Source organism: Neoarius graeffei, chromosome 17 (assembly GCF_027579695.1).
Source record: "Neoarius graeffei isolate fNeoGra1 chromosome 17, fNeoGra1.pri, whole genome shotgun sequence".
NCBI lineage: Eukaryota > Metazoa > Chordata > Actinopteri > Siluriformes > Ariidae > Neoarius > Neoarius graeffei.
The window spans coordinates 54929652-54951951 of NC_083585.1; positions in this window are offsets into that span (position 1 = coordinate 54929652).

Consider the following 22300-nt stretch of genomic DNA (forward strand, 5'->3'; position numbering starts at 1 on the left):
TTAACTTTCACATTGTGTTGTATGGAAAGAAGAAGAGATATAATGAGTTGAAAGCCATTAAATTGTTCAAAATGAAATTAAAACACCATTGAATTCATCACACTGGATTATATTAGTTCGAAAAGCTCACTTCTGTATTTTATGACAGTACTTTTGAATTAGAGTAGGCATATGGGGTGAAAATTCAAATTCAATCCAAACTGCTTGAAACTGCTCTAATTGAATTCAGAATTGAATGCAGAACAACATACTTTTTACAGAATTAAAATAGGTTTATCCGTTCTTGAGATATTACAAATCAAAGATTGAAAAAACGGCTTAATTTTTAGAAAACTGCCGTAATAATCTGTCTGACGATCACATGGTCCAAAACGGGCCTCATTAACCAATGAGATCAAATGTTTTTTCAAAATAACTTTTCTATTCTTGAAGATATTTACCTGGAAATTGGCAGGAACATAAATGGTTGTGTACTGAATACAAAGTTTGAAAAATTAGTAAAAACAAATTATGCAAATTAGCATTTAATTCATATTAATTATGTTAATTTGGTTAAAATGTTAAATCGGTGCACTCAATAAAAACAGTAATAAAAGATTATTTCTAATACCCTCTTTGTGCTCTGTAGGGTTTTGTATTTCTCAAAAGTAGGGCCGACTAATGTTTATATTAAATAATATAAAAGATATTTTTTTTGCGGTCCGGTTTCCATCAAATCCTGCGCCCTGATTGGCTGGCGAGTGAGTCCATATCCTACGGTACGGACCCCAGTTACGGTCCCCGGTTACAGACCTCTGGCAACTAGCTCATTCACAACAACAACAAACATAGTAGCAATTTTTGTCAACATTTATCTTTTTTATAAGATTTATTTATAAAATTTTTATCAAAAATCTTATACATTTTTGCCAGCATTTCTCAGGAGAATAGCATTAATTTTACATCATGGATAGCGATAATGACAGTCTTCACAGCGAAAGCGAGTTTTACTACCCTGAGGAAGAAGAAATAAAATAAAACATTTCAGGAGAAAGCTAAAAACCTGTAACTTGCTAACGCCAAGCAAAAACATGGCTGAATCCTGAATGACTCCTATTTGTATAAATAGGGGACTACATAGGCGGCAAAATGTAGTTTTTTTTCCTGCCATGGAAGTGCACTTGTATACCGAGGAGGAAGCAATTTGCATTACAGCCATGAATGAGGATTCAAAATGGTGGCTCGACTCGGCTCAGTTTTCCCTTTCGGGCGCTCTCGTTTTCTGTTAGAATTTGGTAAAGAAAAAAATTAAATATATTATTTACCAGCTTCAGGTCGGTCCGTATGGTGAAATACCATACCAGAGGGCCTCGCTCAGTACTTTCAAGACCTTGGTCATGGTATTTCACAATACAGACCTCCCAGCTGGTACAGTGGTGCTTGAAAGTTTGTGAACCCTTTAGAATTTTCTATATTTCTGCATAAATATGACCTAAAACATCATCAGATTTTCACACAAGTCCTAAAAGTAGATAAAGAGAACCCAGTTAAACAATTGAGACAAAAATATTATACTTGGTCATTTATTTATTGAGGAAAATGATCCAATATTACATATCTGTGAGTGGCAAAAGTATGTGAACCTCTAGGATTAGCAGTTAATTTGAAGGTGAAATTAGAGTCAGGTGTTTTCAATCATTGGGATGACGATCAGGTGTGAGTGGGCACCCTGTTTTATATAAAGAACAGGGATCTATCAAAGTCTGATCTTCACAACACATGTTCGTGGAAGTGTATCATGCCACGAACAAAGGAGATTTCTGAGGACCTCAGAAAAAGTGTTGTTGATGCTCATCAGGCTGGAAAAGGTTACAAAACCATCTCTAAAGAGTTTGGACTCCACCAATCCACAGTCAGACAGATTGTGTACAAATGGAGGAAATTCAAGACCATTGTTACCCTCCCCAGGAGTGGTCGACCAACAAAGATCACTCCAAGAGCAAGGGTTCACAAACTTTCAAGCACCACTGTAAATAACATATATATATATATATATATATATATATATATATATATATATATATATATATATATATATACACAGCTTTCAAGACTGACCTAAAAACAAAACAAAACTGTGTAATCCACATCCAATAAACAATTCCAATAAATTTGAATTGAAATTGACACTCATGTTTCTGACTTCTATTTTTTTATATCATTCCAACCACTAAAATCTCAATATTTTTCATCAAAACAATGACAGTTATATTCTAAAATAGTTATTTATTGACATGAATCGGTTTTATTTGGAAAAAAAAAATAAGTAGGTAAAGCTATGAAAACTCACTTCAAAGTCTCGCATGAATCATTACATCAAAACTGGCTGATGGAAAATTTTGCTGAATCCTTCATCAGAAACAGTGAGAGCGAGAGAACATCCCTATAAAAGTTATCTGATTGATATTCATGAGTAATCCTGTCAGAAACCAATCAAAAGAGAGAAAGCCTGACCACTTTCCCGTGACTCAAAAAGAAAAGCACCAGCATTTTCCTGACGTCATGTGAGCAGAGTTTTTACTCTGTTGTACCAACTTCAACCTGCCGTTACTCCCAAAATACTCAACAGATCTTAATGAGATAAATTTGTTTGGAAAGCAGAGATTATAAGCTTTTGATTGATAGTATTCATGATAGAGAATATTCAGAAGTTAAGCAATGACAGATTTGGATACTTAGATGAGCGTCTGCATGCACAATTTTCACAACACGGCCAGCGAGCGTCTGATATGCCTAATTAGAGTAGCTTATTGTCGGGTTTTCATTCACATTAAAAAAATAATGTTTTCAAAACATGATTTAAATGAATTAAAAACGTCAAGATACCGATCCAATAATTCAGTTTTCAGATATACCGTATACCAGTTCATAATCTGTGTATTTCAGGCTTGATTGTCTTTACCTAGGTGGCACAGTGGTGTAGTGGTTAGCACTGTCATCTCACAGCAAGAAGGTTCTGGGTTCGAGCCCAGTGGCTTAGGGTGGCCTTTCTGTGTGGATTTTGCATGTTCTCCTCGTGGGTTTCCTCTGGGTGCTCTGGTTTCCCCTACAATCCAAAGACATGCAGGTCAGGCTAATTGGTGGCTCTAAATTGAGCATAGGTGTGAATGTGAGTGTGAATGGTTGTCTGTGTCTATGTGTCGGCCCTGTGATGATCTGGCGACTTGTCCAGGGTGTACCCCGCCTCTCGCCCATAGTCAGATGGGATAGGCTCCAGCTTGCCCGTGACCCTGTACAGGATAAGCAGCTACAGATAATGGAATGGAAAGAAGGGCATTCAGCCCAATACATTCTTTTTTCTTTTTTGTTAATTATATGGTACGAAGAACGTAACTTTATTAACAGTGTAATAGAACAAACAAACACAATTACATAAGGGGCATAAAATCCAATGATAAAAGTGCAACAGTTTTCCAACAAGCCAATTTTTTTTCAGTTATCATGCATTCTGATTGGCTCCTGAGTAACCTGCAATAATGTCTGAGATGCTGGTGATAAATTCCATGCCTTTTCAATGGAGTGGTGCCGAATACCCCACAGGGTCGAATATCCCTCAGGGATATACATATCTGGATCCTGGATCCACATACATATCCGGATTTGCATCAAAATCTAATCAATTATTTCTTGGCCCATGGCCTACCTTTCCACCAAATTTCATCTGAATCCATTGACTACTTTTTGAGTTATGTTGGGAATAGCCCCCCCAAAAAAGTCCTGGATTCACATACTGGACACATCCCTGGATCCTGGATCCACATACATATCTGGATTTGCATCAAAATTTAATCATTTGTTCCTTGGTCCATGGGTCACCTTTCCATCAAATTTCATCCAAATCCATCCACTAATTTCTGAGTTATGTTGGTAAAAGTTAAATATACAAACAAACAGAGGTGAAAACATAATCTCCTCCAACAATGTTGAGCAGAAAAGGAGGAGTTTATTTATAAATGCGCAAGTAACTTTCAGACCCAAAAGCTCAGTGTAGATGCTGTGGCAGTGTGGCTTTGAGACAAACCCTGACCACAAAGGGATTTAAAACCATACTTTAAATCACAGCCAAACTTTAACCATTTCAGTGAGAGACAGTTGAGAAGAAACCCTGGTGTACAGTGAGGAGGAGACTGTAACATTTCTTGCACGTCAGTTTCCACAATGCGGCCTCGCTGACTGTATTTAACGTCAGCTTTTGGTAAGCCATGTGCACACCAAATAACATGACACTGCTTGTAGATCTTTAACTCCATGAGTCAGCTGAACATGTGGATGTAATTAAGGGCCTTTTCTGTAAGTGTGTCAAACACAGGGTGTTGCATCAGAAGCGCTTCGAGGCCCATTTCACCCAGCGAAAAGAAAGAACTGACTGACAAAAGGGTTTTCCAAGAAGATTCCTTTTTTTTTTTTTACACTAGAACTGATTCCCTACAGGTGTGGGGCAATAAGCTCCCAGCCGAAGAGTCTGACTTGAGTTTCTATTTCATTTTACTGGCTTCAGTTATCATAAATTCTGATGGGCTCCTGAGTAACCTGCAATAATGTCTGACAGGCTGGTGATGAATTATATGCATTTTCAATGGAGTGGGGCCAAATGCCCCACATGGTCTAATACCCCACAGGGCCAAATATCCCACAGGGCCAAATACCCCACAGGGTCTAATACTACACAGGGCTAAATACTCCACAGGGCCTAATACTCCACAGGGCCGAATATCCCACAGGGCCTAATACCCCATAGGGTCTAACACCCCATAGAGCCGAATGCCCCATAGAACCTAATACCCCACAGGGCCAAATACCTCACAGGGTCTAATAACCCACAGGGCTGAATACCCCACAGGGTCTAATACCCCACAGGGCCAAATACCCCACAGTGTCTAATACCCCACAGGGCTGAATACCCCACAGGGCCAAATGCCACAAAGAGCTGAATAGCCCACAGGGTCTAATACCCCAAAGAGCCTAGTACTCCACAGGACTGAATAGCCCACAGGGTCTAATACTCCACAGGACTGAATATCCTATGGGGTATTAGGCTCTTTGGGGTATTAGACCCTGTGGGCTATTCAGCCCTGTGGGTTATTAGGCTCTTTGTGGCCCATAGGGTCTAATACCCCACAGAGCCTAATACCCCAAAGAGCCTAATACCTCACAGGGCCGGTTGCCCCATAGGGTCTAATACCCCACAGAGCCAAATGCCCCCTTTCCCTTGCATCTATCTATCTATCTATCTATCTATCTATCTATCTATCTATCTATCTATCTATCTATCTATCTATCTATCTATCTATCAAAAACTTGCTTTTTGAAAATTTTATTTGACTTATTTATTTTATTTTTAATAGTTACTGGTTTTCCCTTATTTATTTATTTATTAATATTGATTAAACATATCATTTCAAACAAATAAATAAATATGTATATATGAATATTTGAACATTAAAATAAAATACTTCAGCATAGAAATAAAGCTATGTGAGTTTTAAAGTAAGATATATCAAATGCTCCATATCTAATTAATTTTTAAATTAATTTTCGCAATTCAGTCAAAAAAAAAAAGTGTCCCTGTTTATCTTTCAGCTCTGAACTCCAGCACTCTGGACTGAAATATTGATGCTTTGGATAGTTAATGTGCTCCTCAATCTCATGCTTCTATTAGTTTTCTGTATTGAATAAATCATCATCACGACTGTATAATAAGCTTATAATATGTTTTGAGAAATTAATACGAGATGAACTTCTCCAGAAATGACATTTAAAACATTTCACCCTGTATTAGAGCCTTAAAGACTATTACATTTACTTTAAGTTAATCATCATATGGGTTTGCTTGTGTTTAATGCTTGGTGTTGTTGTGTATGCACCATATAACCACGCCTAAAAGCGCCTTATAGTAAACTTTGTTTTTAGGTACTAAGCATAACAATATGTAACATCACTACAAAAAGTTCAGGATATTACAGGGCGTTTCCACCGCTTTGAAATGATATAACTTTTCCTAAAACACACACTTTATTTCCCAGCACACGCCTCACTGCTCAGCTTCGTTCATTTTATCCACACAAGCACAAGGTGGTGCTAAAGCTCAGCACACTGAAAAGCACTGAATGTAGTACACGGATCTAGGAAGGATTCTTGGACCAGAACACACCATGAGACAAACGCTGCAGGTACAGTAGAAGTCAGAAAACATTGACGAGACCAATCAAGGGGCTCGGTTTAGGGGATGCACCCTTCTCACAGGGAAGGACAAATCAGAAATCCATTGGTGTGCTGTGCACTCCTGTGTTTTGGTTGCTCAAGAACCTAATGTACTTGGCTAAAAATCCAGACATACACACCAATGAGCGGTCATTATCTTTTCCTGATAAGTGTGCAATTGTGGTGGCACGGTGGTGTAGTGGTTAACACTGTCACCTCACAGCAAGAAGGTCCTGGGTTCGAGCCCAGTGGCCAACAGGGGCGTTTCTGAGTGGAGTTTGCATGTTCTCCCCGTGTCTGCATGGGTTTCCTCCGGGTGCTCCGGTTTCCCCCAAAGACATACAGGTTAGGCTAATTGGCAGCTCTAAATTGACTGTGAATGGTTGTGTGTCTCTATGTGTCAGCCCTGTGATGACCTGGCGACTTGTCCAGGGTGTACCCCGCCTCTCGCCCGTAGTCAGCTGGGATAGGCTCCAGCTTGCCTGTGACCCTGTACAGGATAAGCGGCTACAGAGAATGGATGGATGGAAGGAAGTTTGCAATTGCATTTGAGCTCCCGACAAAAAGTCACCATGTTGTTGTTTGGCGAAGAGCTGAAGTGTTTTCTCACCTGTCAGAGATATTATACAAGTCTGGAAAGCATCTATGACTATTTTCATGGTACTTTATGTTCCTGCTTGTTCCTCAGGGCCATTTGGGAGCTCCAAACAACTGACAGCTTCCTCACGGTCCCTCAGCCACACAATCATTTGAATATTTCTGGAAGAATGAACAGAACTAGGATTTTATCTTGGATGAGGGGGAAAATAGTTGATGTCAAAACAACCAAACAGGAACTTTATAGACAAGGAATTAAAAGTGGCATAAAAATGGACCAGTCGCTTTCAGTTGCTTCACAATAAAACGACAATGCAAATGCACAATGTTACTTTGCACCTGTCTTTGTCTTGTCATTTATGTTGTTTATTGTACAAGATGTTTAGATCACTAAATGTGCACTTAGCTGAAGATGATTATTTATATACCTTATTTTGAAATCTTCTGTTTTCTCTGTTAATGCACCATGGAGCATCTGAGGGAAACAGTATTCCACTGCACCATATACTTCTATTTATTCTATCCACTTTCACTGGATGTGAGCAATCACATGCTCTGATTTGGCTACTGTACTACTAGGATACCAGCTCATATACCGTGGGTCGAGAAAAACAAAATGGCGGAGCATATCAAGTCAGATATATCACTTCGTGATCAAGTATTTAAAAGAAACAGAAGTAGCTAAAAGAATATATATATATATATATATATATATATATATATATATATATATATATATATATATATCATCATTATCTCTAGCCGCTTTATCCTGTTCTACAGGGTCGCAGGCAAGCTGGAGCCTATCCCAGCTGACTACGGGCGAAAGGCGGGGTACACCCTGGACAAGTCGCCAGGTCATCACAGGGCTGACACATAGACACAGACAACCATTCACACTCACATTCACACCTACGGTCAATTTAGAGTCACCAGTTAACCTAACCTGCATGTCTTTGGACTGTGGGGGAAACCGGAGCACCCAGAGGAAACCCACACGGACACGGGGAGAACATGCAAACTCCGCACAGAAAGGCCCTCGCCGGCTCCGGGGCTCGAACCCAGACCTTCTTGCTGTGAGGCAACAGCGCTAACCACTACACCACCGTGCCGCCGTGTATGCTTTCAATAGATATATTTTATATGGATGTATGTATAGGGAGGTGTGTGTATATAGGAATGTATGTGTGTATATGTATGTAGATATGTATGTATGTTTGTATGTATTTATATGTGTTTATGTATATATGTATGCATGTGGGTATGGATATATGTAAATTACATTTAGGTTTTCTCAATACAAAGTTAGAAATACATTTTATTTATCTATAAGTATCAGCCATGAACATCTAGACAGGTAACAAGGAAGCTTGTTATTGTTATTCATTATTTAAGGAGAAGGAGTGGGAGTTTATAAGTTTTACTTCTTCTCACTCCTTTTCAAATATGTATTTCTATGTATTATGTTTAAATGTTTTGTTTTATTTTTCTTTTTATTATTTTGGTTATCATATTCGAAATAAACACTACATTCAATCAATCAATCAATCAATCAATCAATCAATCAATCAATCCATCAATCAATCAATCAATCAATCAATCAATCAATCAATCAATCAATCAATCAATCAGAGGGAGGACCATTGTACAGTTTCATACAGAATGCAGTGGGGAGTCCTAGCTACTGCACCTGTAATGAAATGCAAGGCTGAATGGTATAGTACATCTAGTTTTGTTTTGTTTTTTAATAAAGATGAAGTAGCGTGCATATAAATTAGGTCACTATAATCCAACACGAATAAGAATGTGCTCTGCACCAGCCTTTTCCTTGCTGAAAAAGGAAAGCACTTCTTTAATCTAAAGAAAAAAACTAACTTGGGTCTGAGCTTTTTTTAAAAGACTCTCAATATGGACCCCAAAAGACAATTTATCATCCAACCAAATACCTACAGTGGTGCTTGAAAGTTTGTGAACCCTTTAGAATTTTCTATATTTCTGCATAAATATGACCTAAAACATCATCAGATTTTCACACAAGTCCTAAAAGTAGATAAAGAGAACCCAGTTAAACAAATGAGACAAAAATATTATACTTGGTCATTTATTTATTGAGGAAAATGATCCAATATTACATATCTATGAGTGGCAAAAGTATGTGAACCTTTGCTTTCAGTATCTGGTGTGACCCCCTTGTGCAGCAATAACTGCAACTAAACATTTCTGGTAACTGTTGATCAGTCCTGCTTGGAGGAATTTTAGCCCGTTCCTCCATGCAGAACAGCTTCAACTCTGGGATGTTGGTGGGTTTCCTCACATGAACTGCTCGCTTCAGGTCCTTCCACAACGTTTCGATTGGATTAAGGTCAGGACTTTGACTTGGCCATTCCAAAACATGAACTTTATCCTTCTTTAACCATTCTTTGGTAGAACAACTTGTGTGCTTAGGGTCATTGTCTTGCTGCATGACCCACCTTCTCTTGAGATTCAGTTCATGGACAGATGTCCTGACATTTTCCTTTAGAATTCGCTGGTATAATTCAGAATTCATTGTTCCATCAATGATAGCAAGTTGTCCTGGCCCAGATGCAGCAAAACAGGCCCAAACCATGATACTACCACCACCATGTTTCACAGATGGGATAAGATTCTTATGCTGGAATGCAGTGTCTTCCTTTCTCTTAACATAACGCTTCTCATTTAAACCAAAAAGTTCCATTTTGGTCTCATCCGCACACAAAACATTTTTCCAATAGCCTTCTGGCTTGTCCACATGATCTTTAGAAAACTGCAGATGAGCAGCAATGTTCTTTTTGGAGAGCAGTGGCTTTCTCCTTGCAACCCTGCCATGCACACCATTGTTGTTCAGTGTTCTCCTGATGGTGGACTCATGAACATGAACATTAGCCAATGTGAGAGAGGCCTTCAGTTGCTTAGAAGTTACCCTGGGGTCCTTTGTGACCTCGCCGACTATTACATGCCTTGCTCTTGGAGCAATCTTTGTTGGTCGACCACTCCTGGGGAGGGTAACAATGGTCTTGAATTTCCTCCATTTATACACAATCTGTCTGAGTGTGGATTGGTGGAGTCCAAACTCTTTAGAGATGTTTTGTAACCTTTTCCAGCCTGATGAGCATCAACAACGCTTTTTCTGAGGTCATAAGAAATCTCCTTTGTTCATGCCATGATATACTTCCACAAAGATGTGTTCTGAAGATCAGACTTTGATAGATCCCTGTTCTTTAAATAAAACAGGGTGCCCACTCACACCTGATTGTCATCCCATTGATTGAAAGCACCTGACTCTAATTTCACCTTCAAATTAACTGCTAATCCTAGAGGTTCACATACTTTTGCCACTCACAGATATGTAATATTGGATCATTTTCCTCAATAAATAAATGACCAAGTATAATATTTTTGTCTCATTTGTTTAACTGGGTTCTCTTTATCTACTTTTAGGACTTGTGTGAAAATCTGATGATGCTTTAGGTCGTATTTATGCAGAAATATAGAAAATTCTAAAGGGTTCACAAACTTTCAAGCACCACTGTAGGTATTTGTAGGAAGTTACTCTCTCTATTGGAGTACCATCTTGTGTTAAAATAGTGAAATCTATAAGAGAACGTGAACATGTAAAAACCATTGATTTTTTTTTTTTAACATTTAATACCAACTTTAATCCTACCAAAGATTTTTGTGCCTGACTAAAAGCAGACTGTAGATAATGAATTGCTTCCTTCAATGATGTAGCAGAGGTGTACAAAATAGTATCATCTGCATAAAGATGAACCTTTGTATGTTTCAGATCCATACCTAAATTATTTATATAAATAGAAAATAAAATAGGACCCAAAACTGATCCTTGGGGGACACCTATTTTTACTTCTAGCAAGGATAAGGTACAGTTATCTAATACCACACACTGAGTTCTACCACTCAGGTAATTAGAAAACCAATTTAACACAGTGCTACTAAAACCTATGCTTTGCAATCTTTGCAGAAGAAGATGATGGTCAACGGTGTTGAATGCTTTAGATAAGTCAACGAATAGAGCAGCACAAGACTTTTTGTTATCCAAAGCATTAACAATATAATTTATAACAGAGGTTACAACCGTAATTGTACTGTGTCCTTGTCAGAAACCAGACTGAGTGGGACTTAAAATACAATTATCAGCTAAAAAATGTTTCAGTTGCTCATTTATAAGAGACTCAAACAGTTTAGCCAAGACAGACAGTCTGGAGATTGGCTGGTAATTATCTAAGACCGACGGGTCTCCGCTTTTTAATAGTGGAAGGACAAATGCAGATTTCCATGACTTAGGGATAGAACCACTGTATAGACTAAGATTGAAAATGGAAGAGATAGGACCAGCAATCAAGTCTGCAGCAATTTTAAGAAAATATGGCTCAATCTGGTCTGGGCCAGCAGACTTTTTACAGTCCAGGCCTAACAGTGCCTTTTGTACTTCAGAGGCAGATATAGTAGTAAAATTAAAATTATTCAAACTTACATTAGACAAATCTGTGATGGGCCCTGTGATGACCTGGCGACTTGTCCAGGGTGTACCCCGCCTTTCGCCCGTAGTCAGCTGGGATAGGCTCCAGCTCGCCTGCGACCCTGTAGAACAGGATAAAGCGGCTAGAGATGATGAGATGAGATGAGTCTGTGATGGAGGTTGCACTATCCATGGGGTTGGCTGGGAGTATTGACTGAGTAGCTATTTCTGCATTAATAAAGTGCTTATTGAAAATAGCTACTATATTTTGTTTACCCCTGACTTCACCTTGGCTTGTTATTATAACTTCAGGGATAGTGGTGGATGGCACATCACCTGAAGAAGATTTAATTGCTTTCCAAAATTTTTTGGGGTCATTAAGGTTTTCATTTATTAAATTCAGATAATGCTCACTTTTTGTACTTTTTATTAGTCTTGTGCATATGTTTCTTAATACCCTATAATTTAACCAACATTTATCATTATTATTTGTTTTTGTGGCGGCACGGTGGTGTAGTGGTTAGCACTGTCGCCTCACAACAAGATGGTCCGGGTTCGAGCCCCGTGGCCGGTGAGGGCCTTTCTGTGTGGAGTTTGCATGTTGTCCGCGTGGGTTTCCTCCAGGTGCTCCGGTTTCCCCCACAGTCTAAAGACATGCAGGTTAGGTTAACTGGTGACTCTAAATTGAGCGTAGGTGTGAATGTGAGTGTGAATGGTTGTCTGTGTCTATGTGTCAGCCCTGTGATGACCTGGCGACTTGTCCAGGGTGTACCCTGCCTTTCGCCCGTAGTCAGCTGGGATAGGCTCCTGCGACCCTGTAGAACAGGATAAAGCGGCTAGAGATAATGAGATGAGATTTATTTTTGCTTTAGTCCATGCTTCATTCCGTTCTCTAATAGCAGTTGCAATAGAGTCATTAAACCAAGGATTATCTCTGCCCCTCACTCTATATCTTCTAACAGAGGCATGTTTGTCAACTATGACTAAAAAGGTCTTTTTAAAATAATTCCAAGCCAGCTCAACATCATCCATGTCACAAACTAAGTTTAAATCACTCTGATAGATTTCATGAAGGAAAGCTTGTTCATTAAAACATTTGTAATTTCGTTTAAAAATAAACCGTGGCTTGGTTTTATTCAATTTACAATTTCTAGCACAGGCAATCATACAGTGATCACTGACATCATTACAAAAAACTCCAGCAGCTGAGTACTTATGTGGAGCATTAGTCAGAATGCTGTCAATTAATGCAGACTTGTCCATTCGTTTTGGATTGAGGCGTGTAGGTGACTGTACTAGTTGCGTCAGGCATAACTCATCACATAAGTCACTTAACACTGATGAAGTCAATAGCCAGTCCCAGTTCAGGTCTCCTAGGACAATATACTCGTTGGGCAGTTTATGCAAAAAGTCAGACAGCAGGGCAGTTGCTCCAGCTGCAGCCGATGGTGGCCGGTAGCATCCTACCACAATCAGAGAAGCACCATTGGGAAGATTTAATTTAGTGGCACATAGTTCAAAGAACTTTGGCTTTGTTATTGTTTCGATGGAACAACAGTCCAATGACGCCTTGACATATATGACTACACCCCCTCCTTTATTCCCACAATCCATCCTAAAGAGATTATACCCTTCGATGTGAATCATATTGTTCGTGATTGATGGTTTGAGCCATGTCTCTGACAAAACGAATATGTCACTTTCTGTCAGTTTCGCCCACAGACGAATAGCGTCGATTTTATTAATCAGGCTGCGCACGTTGACATGAATAAACCGCAAGCCATTGCTATTTTTTAAATCATCAGGGTTCAAAAGCTCAATCAGTTCTGGGTCTGGGTTGGGATGGATGTTACCTGATAGGAACAGGAGTGGAATAATCCAAAAGCCTGCTGATCTTGTCGGGCGGGCAGTGCCGACTCTCTGGTTGCGCCTGCAGGAGACTGGAACTGCCATCAATGTGGTTAGAATAAAACAGTTACTCTACTCAATCTCGTCATACACGGCTTATAGTCAACTTGGCACCGTGCGCTTCATTGGCTATCAGCTCATGTACGACTTGATTTTGTGGAATAACTGTTAAATGGACATTTTGACTAGACAGCTCTCCTGAATCTTTAATCTGTCAAATGCCTTTGAGGTGGCCATTCCAGAATAGGGTGAAATGTTCCTCGCGGATAGAACCGCTGCCGGTAAGCCAAGTCTCGCTGAAGGCAGAGATGTCAATGCCCAGTCGAGAGAGTTCCAAATTGATGATGCCAGATTTCCATGGGGAAGTGGCATCTAAGTCTGAGCTGACACCTACAGAACGAATGTACCAGGTGGAAATAACTAGGGGGACAGCAGCAGAATGACGACCTGGTCACGCTTGCCGAACATGACAACCCTGCCGAGCAATGACAGCCCCCTGTTGAGGGAGCTCCCAAGTTGCCAGTCGCTGATTTCCATTTTGTCTGTTCTCCATGAAGCTCTAGACACGGTGTGCCTGGGCAAGACTTTGAAGGCGAATGTTTGCCCAGGACAAATGCCTCCCTCTGGGTCCCACACCACTAAACCTGACAGAGTGCAGAACATGACAGAGTGACATGGAATTGCCCCTCAGTGGTCTGTTTCAAGAACCATGCTCTCCAACCATTGTCCATACGGATCCTCTGCCCACCAAATTTGCTGCTGCAGACTGCTAGGGAAGCTATTTCCCGTGCTCCTCAACAGCTGCCAGTCCCTGCTGCCAGACTGACATGTGCTATTTACCCATAGCTGGGGCCCTTCCCAGGTACTGACAACTGGACGAGCCAAGCCCAGGGATTTGAAATCAGAGTTACCTTCTCATAGCCTTTGCCTAAAAAGGCATAACCTACAAGGCAGCAGGTGGTTTAGATTCAAAGTTTGCTGTCTCCTAGCCTTTGCCTAAAGAGGCTATTACCCACAGGCCGTGAGCAATTGACTGGTGAATGCCAGGGCATGTCCACACACTGGTGGGCCTGCATACTACACCTCTGGGGCTCAACCTGCTCTGAGATCCCTCAAAAAAAAAAAAACTTAGCCTGAGACTGCAAGGTCACAGTTGCCCATGGTCTGCCACGTGGAGGCACTGTGAGAGTCTTGACCAGTGAGATACTCTAACCACCAGGGTGAGGTCTTTTAAATGCCTCCCTTTTCGCTCTGATGAGCTAGGTAGCGGCTGCAGCTGGAAGCGAGAAAGACCAAGTGATCTACGCTACACTAGGCTACAACACTCTGCACTCAAAGGCCCTGTGCGCAACATGGTGTTCACATGGTGTTCACAACACCATTGCACATGGTGTTGTGAAAACATTATTGTACATGACCACTCAGAATAATAAATGGACTATATCCAGTTAATTAGCATTAATTTCATATTCAGCAAGTATGAAAAATTATTAGCATTCATTTCACTCATGGAGTATGAAATTTGCTTGGTAGAAATCATTAGCAAGTAGGATTTTTTCTTGGTGGTTGAACAAACATGAGCTGACTTGATCAGCAGACAACTGTGGATAAAAAAATAATGCTAATAATAATAATAATAATAATAATACAAGCACAGACATGAAATCATCTTGTCCTGGGCTAGTGAATTTTTCATTCCTGTTCACAAAGGTAACTACAAGAGCACTCGGTAGATTAGAGTCCATATCTCTGCCAAGCCACATACTGTATTATCAACATCAAAATCACAACACTTGAACCAAGGATAATACTAAAGCTGTCCACCAAATTTTATCCAAATCCATTCACTACTTTTTGAGTTACGTTGGGAACAGACAAAAAATAGTCAAAAAATAGGGGAAGCCATAGCCTAATGGTTAGAGAAGCAGCTTTAGTACCAAAAGGTCACAAGTTCAATTCCCTGGACCAGCAGGAATGGCTGAAGTGCCCTTGAGCAAGGCACCTAACCCCCAAATGCTCCTCAGGCTGCTCTGGGTATGTTGTACATTGCTCTGGATAAGAGCATCTGCGAAATGCCTGTAATGTAATGTCTCTCTCTCTCTCATTATCTGTAGCCGCTTTATCCTGTTCTACAGGGTCGCAGGCAAGCTGGAGCCTATCCCAGCTGACTATGGGAGAAAGGCGGGGTACACCCTGGACAAGTCGCCAGGTCATCACAGGGCTGACACATATGGCCCTTTTCCACTACCCTTTTTCGGCTCACTTCAGCCCGACATGGCTCGCGTTTCGACTACCTTAGAGCAGCACGACTCAGCTCGCTTCAGCCCTGCTCAGCCACCAAAACTCGCAAGGTTTTGGAGTGGGGCTGAAGCGAGCCAAACCGAGCCGAGTGGGGCTAGGGGCGTGAGGAGACACTCCCCTGTGCACTGATTGGTGAGGAGGAGTGTCCTCACATGCCCACACACGCCCCGCGAGCATGCTGGGATCTGTAAACACCGTAAACCCGGAAGAAGAAGAATTACGAATTACGAGAATTTCTGAAGCCTTATGCGCCTCGCCTCATCTATACACTCTTACCAGTATCTGTTGGCGTTGTCGGTGACAACAAGCCACAGCACCAAGACCAGCAACACTAACGACTCCATGTCCCCCACGTTTATTGTTTACTCTCCGGGTCGTGAGACTACCGCTTAAAAGGTCACTGATGTCACTGTTTGCGCCGCCTAACGACATCACGTGACGTCCACCCACTTCCAGCCAGCACGGTTCAGCGCGGTTGTAGTCGAAATGCAACTCCAACAGCCCCACTCAGCTCCACTCAGCCCAACTCAGCATGGCACGGCTCAGCCCAACTCAGCCGCGTTGGTAGTGGAAAAGCGGCAATAGACACAGACAACCATTCACACTCACACCTACGGTCAATTTAGAGCCACCAGTTAACCTAACCTGCATGTCTTTGGACTGTGGGGGAAACCGGAGCACCCGGAGGAAACCCACGCGGACACGGGGAGAACATGCAAACTCCACACAGAAAGGCCCTTGCCGGCCCCGGGGCTCGAACCCAGGACCTTCTTGCTGTGAGGCGACAGCGCTAACCACTACACCACCGTGCCGCCGTAATGTAATGTCTCATTATCTCTAGCCGCTTTATCCTGTTCTACAGGGTTGCAGGCAAGCTGGAGCCTATCCCAGCTGACTATGGGCGAAAGGCGGGGTACACCCTGGACAAGTCGCCAGGTCATCACAGGGCCTGTAATGTAATGTAAAAAACAAAAATAAATCCTGGATCCACATACATATCTGGATCCTGGATCAACATACAGATTTGCATCAAAATCTAAACAATTGTTCTGTGGTCCATGGCCATGAAATTTCATCCAAATCAGTTCTCTACTTTTTGAGTTATGTTGGGAACAGACAAACAAACAAACAGAGGCAAAAACATAATCTCCTCCAACAATGTTGAGCAGAAAAGGAGGAGTTTATTTATAAATGCACAAATAACTTTCAGACCCAAAAGCTCAGTGTAGATGCTGCGGCAGTGTGGCTTTGAGACAAACCCTGACCACAAAGGGATTTAAAACCATACTTTAAATCACAGCCAAACTTTAACCATTTCAGTGAGAGACAGTTGAGAAGAAACCTTGGTGTACAGTGAGGAGGAGACTGTAACATTTCTTGCACGTCAGTTTCCACAATACGGCCTCGCTGACTGTATTTAACGTCAGCTTTTGGTAAGCCATGTGCACACCAAATAACATGACACTGCTTGTACTGTAGATCTTTAACTCCATGAGTCAGCTGAACATGTGGATGTGATTAAGGGCCTTTTCTGTAAGTGTGTCAAACACAGGGTGTTGCATCAGAAGTGCTTCGAGACCCATTTCACCCAGCGAAAAGAAAGAACTGACTGACAAAAGGGTTCTGGAAAATCAAGCACGCTTAAAACAAAGAAAAAAAAACAATTTTTATGTTATTTAGTTCTGAATAGCTCCTTGACAAGGCTGTACATGACGAAAGGTTGAAAATGAGGTCGTTTTTAGTGCACACACAAACAAGAAATACAGTAGAATCAGCACAGCGACAGAGTGCAGTGTGTCCCAGCATTTTCTAGGGCAGCACCTCGGCAAGGGAGGGGCTGGAAAGCTGATCTCTCCTTCCCATTGTTTCCTGAAGTCAGAGTCAATGAGAAGCAGATGTGGAGCACGTCACTGCTGCACGTATCTCAGGATATGTCTCATTTCCTCAAGGGGGAAAAAAAAGAAAAGAAATGGAAGCAGACTGTGAGTTTTACAAAAATCACAACCTCCGAATAGAGAAGTACTGCAGCTTTATATGAACTAGAACATCAAGGTTACAAAAATGGTGAAGAATCAAATAAAAATGTATACACATGGTGGATCTATCTATCACCACGAGAAGTGGTCTCTTAATATTTTCCATCTCTCTCTCTGCTAAATGTTGGTTTATTTATCTATTTGTTTATTTGACTTTCTCTGTCTACATATTTATTGATATACTTTTGGTTCTATCTATCTATCTATCTATCTATCTATCTATCTATCTATCTATCTATCTATCTATCTATCTGTTTAGTTGACTCTCTCTGTCTACATATTTATTGATTTACTTTCGGTTCTATCTATAGTGGTGCTTGAAAGTTTGTGAACCCTTTAGAATTGTCTATATTTCTGCATAAATATGACCTAAAACATCATCAGATTTTCACACAAGTCCTAAAAGTAGATAAAGAGAACCCAGTTAAACAAATGAGACAAAAATATTATACTTGGTCATTTATGTATTGAGGAAAATGATCCAATATGACATATCTGGGAGTGGCAAAAGTATGCGAACCTTTGCTTTCAGTATCTGGTGTGACCCCCTTGTGCAGCAATAACTGCAACTAAACATTTGCGGTAACTGTTGATCAGTCCTGCACATCGGCTTGGAGGAATTTTAGCCCGTTCCTCTGTACAGAACAGCTTCAACTCTGGGGTGTTCGTGGGTTTCCTCACATGAACTGCTCGCTTCAGGTCCTTCCACAACGTTTCCATTGGATTAAGGTCAGGACTTTGACTTGGCCATTCCAAAACATTAACTTTATTCTTCTTTTGCCATTCCTTGGTAGAACGACTTGTGTGCTTAGGGTCATTGTCTTGCTGCATGACCCACCTTCTCTTGAGATTCAGTTCATGGACAGATGTTCTGACATTTTCCTTTCGAATTCACTGGTATAATTCAGAATTCATTGTTCCATCAATGATGGCAAGCCGTCCTGGCCCAGATGCAGCAAAACAGGCCCAAACCATGATACTACCACCACCATGTTTCACAGATGGCATAAGATTCTTATGCTGGAATGCAGTGTTTTCCTTTCTCCAAACATAATGCTTCTCATTTAAACCAAAAAATTCTATTTTGGTCTCATCCGTCCACAAAACATTTTTCCAATAGCCTTCTGGCTTGTCCACATGATCTTTAGCAAACTGCAGACGAGCAGCAATGTTCTTTTTGGAGAGCAGTGGCTTTCTCCTTGCAACCCTGCCATGCACACCATTGTTGTTCAGTGTTCTCCTGATGGTGGACTCATGAACATGAACATTAGCCAATGTGAGAGAGGCCTTCAGTTGCTTAGAAGTTATCCTGGGGTCCTTTGTGACCTCGCCGACTATTACACAGCTTGCTCTTGGAGTGATCTTTCTTGGTTGACCACTCCTGGGGAGAGTAACAATGGTCTTGAATTTCCTCCATTTGTACACAATCTGTCTGACTGTGGATTGGTGGAGTCCAAACTCTTTAGAGATGGTTTTGTAACCTTTTCCAGCCTGATGAGCATCAACAGCGCTTTTTCTGAGGTCCTCAGAAATCTCCTTTGTTCATGCCATGATACACTTCCACAAACGTGTTGTGAAGATCAGACTTTGATAGATCCCTGTTCTTTAAATAAAACAGGGTGCCCACTCACACCTGATTGTCATCCCACTGATTGAAAACGCCTGACTCTAATTTCACCTTCAGATTAACTGCAAATCCTAGAGGTTCACATACTTTTGATCATTTTCCTCAATAAATAAATGACCAAGTACAATATTTTTGTCTCATTTGTTTAACTGGGTTCTCTTTATCTACTTTTTGGACTTGTGTGAAAATCTGATGATGTTTTAGGTCATATTTATGCAGAAATATCGAAAATTCCAAAGGGTTCACAAACTTTCAAGCACCACTCTATCTATCTATCTATCTATCTATCTATCTATCTATCTATCTATCTATCTATCTATCTATCTTCAGGTTACATATTAAAAATAGTAGTCTAATTCGGTAAAAAATTTCCCCCATTCTTTCTATTTTATGCTAAAAATTCACTAAATCACTCTCTGTACATACCCGAGTGCAAAAGTTTGTATCCCTTCAATGGTTTTTAATGAACAAAGTACTTCTATTTTAGTTTCTCCACAAAAATCAAATCACTGCATGCACATTTAATGGTATTTCTTACAAAATATAGACTAAATATTGCAGGAACTGGGGCCAGCATTTATCTTTAATAGCAAGCACAAAAGTTTGCCCCCCACCCCCCACCCCCATTGGCATGCTCTAGAATGTAAGCATGTCTTGGCATTAAGACTTTCACAAGACTTTTTATCTTCTTCTTCTTTTGGCTGTTCCCATCGGGGGTTTCCACAGAAGATTATCCGTTTCCGTCTCATCCTGTCCAACCGATCTTGTATGAAAATCCAATTTATGATCCTCATATTTCATTTGGCATCGATTTTACACTGGATGCTCATCCTGATGCAATCCTCCCCAATGGGTTTCCAACTTGGGTTTGGGGCCGGCGTGAAGAATGCACTGACTTGTTAATGTATTTTTTACAAGACTAAAACTGAAAATATGGATGTCCATCACCTTCTCCATCGGTTTGAAGAAGAAAATAAAAAGCATATTAAAATGTTCATGAGGTCATTACCGAGCATAAAAACCATCATTTGAGAAATGGAGGTACGAGGCACACACAGAGTGACAAATATTTCTTTAAAATGTTTTAAAATTGCTGAAAATAACAGGATGTGACCTGAAAAAGTCCTTCAACGTTCATTCATCATTTATGTTGATATCATTTTTGTTGTATTTGATGAGAAACCTGACACTATGTCTTGCCTTCATTCCAAAGGGTGTGCAAATTTTTGCACCCTACTTCACATGCATGACAACCAGTGTTACGACACATCAAAGAAGGTTTATAGCACTGATGTAAGGGCGTTACATCTCCGGTGTCAGCATTCTGTAGCAGTCAGCTGAAAGATCCAAACAAATGGACAGAAGACAGATCAACCCCTGAGGCATACCATGACAATAATTAACAGCAGTACCATTTAGTACCTGTTTTCTTTCTGAACATGAACTTTCACACTGATATTTTGATGTTTATCAGTTCAATTCCTTTGGCAGGATGACTGAAAGCATGCCTGACTCTACTCCAGGATATGATACTCAAACACAGGGTATGATTTTAAAGAGTTCTTCTCTGGGCACAGGTTAATCCCTGGTCATGTTCCTCAGTGGGCACTGTGTCAATCCATTATGAGAATGAACACAAGAAGGCATTCTTCTTAGCAGCTTACGCTGGTAATGTGGCGCCAAAACTGTAAACAAAATAATCTAAATATATTACAGAATAGTAGATTAGTAGACAATAGTAAAGAGAGGTAGCATAAATGCTTTTCATGCCATATTTGAGTGTGGGTGACTTTCGAGCCCTGGCATTAACACTCTTGAGGGAAGTGCTTTGTGTCTGTGTGGGTTGGACGAGCCGTGACATGGTGAGACAGGCTGTATTGTGCTGCGAGTTTAGAGCTCAGAGTTAAGGAACACAATGACGAATCTATTGCAGCAAAAGCAACACCAAACATGCAGCTGAGTCCACTCTGGATAAAAATGTTGGCACAAAGAAAGATGTTTACTGTGACATTTAGTGCTACTTGTAATAAGTAAGCATTTGGTAGATCTTAAAAGATCTAAATGTACCAAATAGGTTTTAGGTAACCAAATAGGTTAGTCATTTTTTTGCGAAACACTGGTTTTAAAATTCTTTGTCTGTTCCTCGCTATGGGTGGCACGGTGGTGTAGTGGTTAGCGCTGTCGCCTCACAGCAAGAAGGTCCGGGTTCGAGCCCCGTGGCTGGCGAGGGCCTTTCTGTGTGGAGTTTGCATGTTCTCCCCGTGTCCGCGTGGGTTTCCTCCGGGTGCTCCGGTTTCCCCCACAGTCCAAAGACATGCAGGTTAGGTTAATTGGTGGCTCTAAATTGACCGTAGGTGTGAGTGTGAATGTTTGTGTGCTTCTATGTGTCAGCCCTGTGATGATCTGGTGACTTGTCCAGGGTGTACTCCACCTCTCACCCATAGTCAACTGGGATAGGCTCCAGGTTGCCTGTGGCCCTGTACAGGGTAAGTGGTTACGGATAATGGATGGATGTTCCTCCTAAGCTAACAAGGTTGGAAAGATTTGTAGAGGATCTTCGACTATCCTTCCTGAAGAACATTTCAATACCATTTATAGGGTCTTTTAACCGATGTGACAGATTTTTGTTTATCATGCAGTGCCCAGCATAATGCCGGGAAAACAAACAGCCATGACAGTTAATAATGAAAATTGAGACGACTGCAGTCAGGACAGTCTCTCTGAAATGATTAAAGATTTATTTATTTATCACGTTACATCCAAAAACTGAAACATGCAGGCATTACAGATTGATATAATTTACCCATAAATGTATTTGTTCCACTTAAAAAGTGTTCAGCAAACCAGCTACCGGATTTGGGACACTACGACATCCGGAACTATTTAGTATTTGGGATTTCTAAATACACCGGAGATGCTAAAGGCAGACAAAAGTACAGATGCCTCCCAATATTTAGAGGCAGGTTTCGTGCTGGAATGTTATGGGAAATTCCTGATAAAGAAAATACTTTATTATGACAAAGATAAACTCAAACATGAAATTCTAACAATAATAAACAAGCCAAGGCCTAGAGCTAGCAAATTTTATGGTGT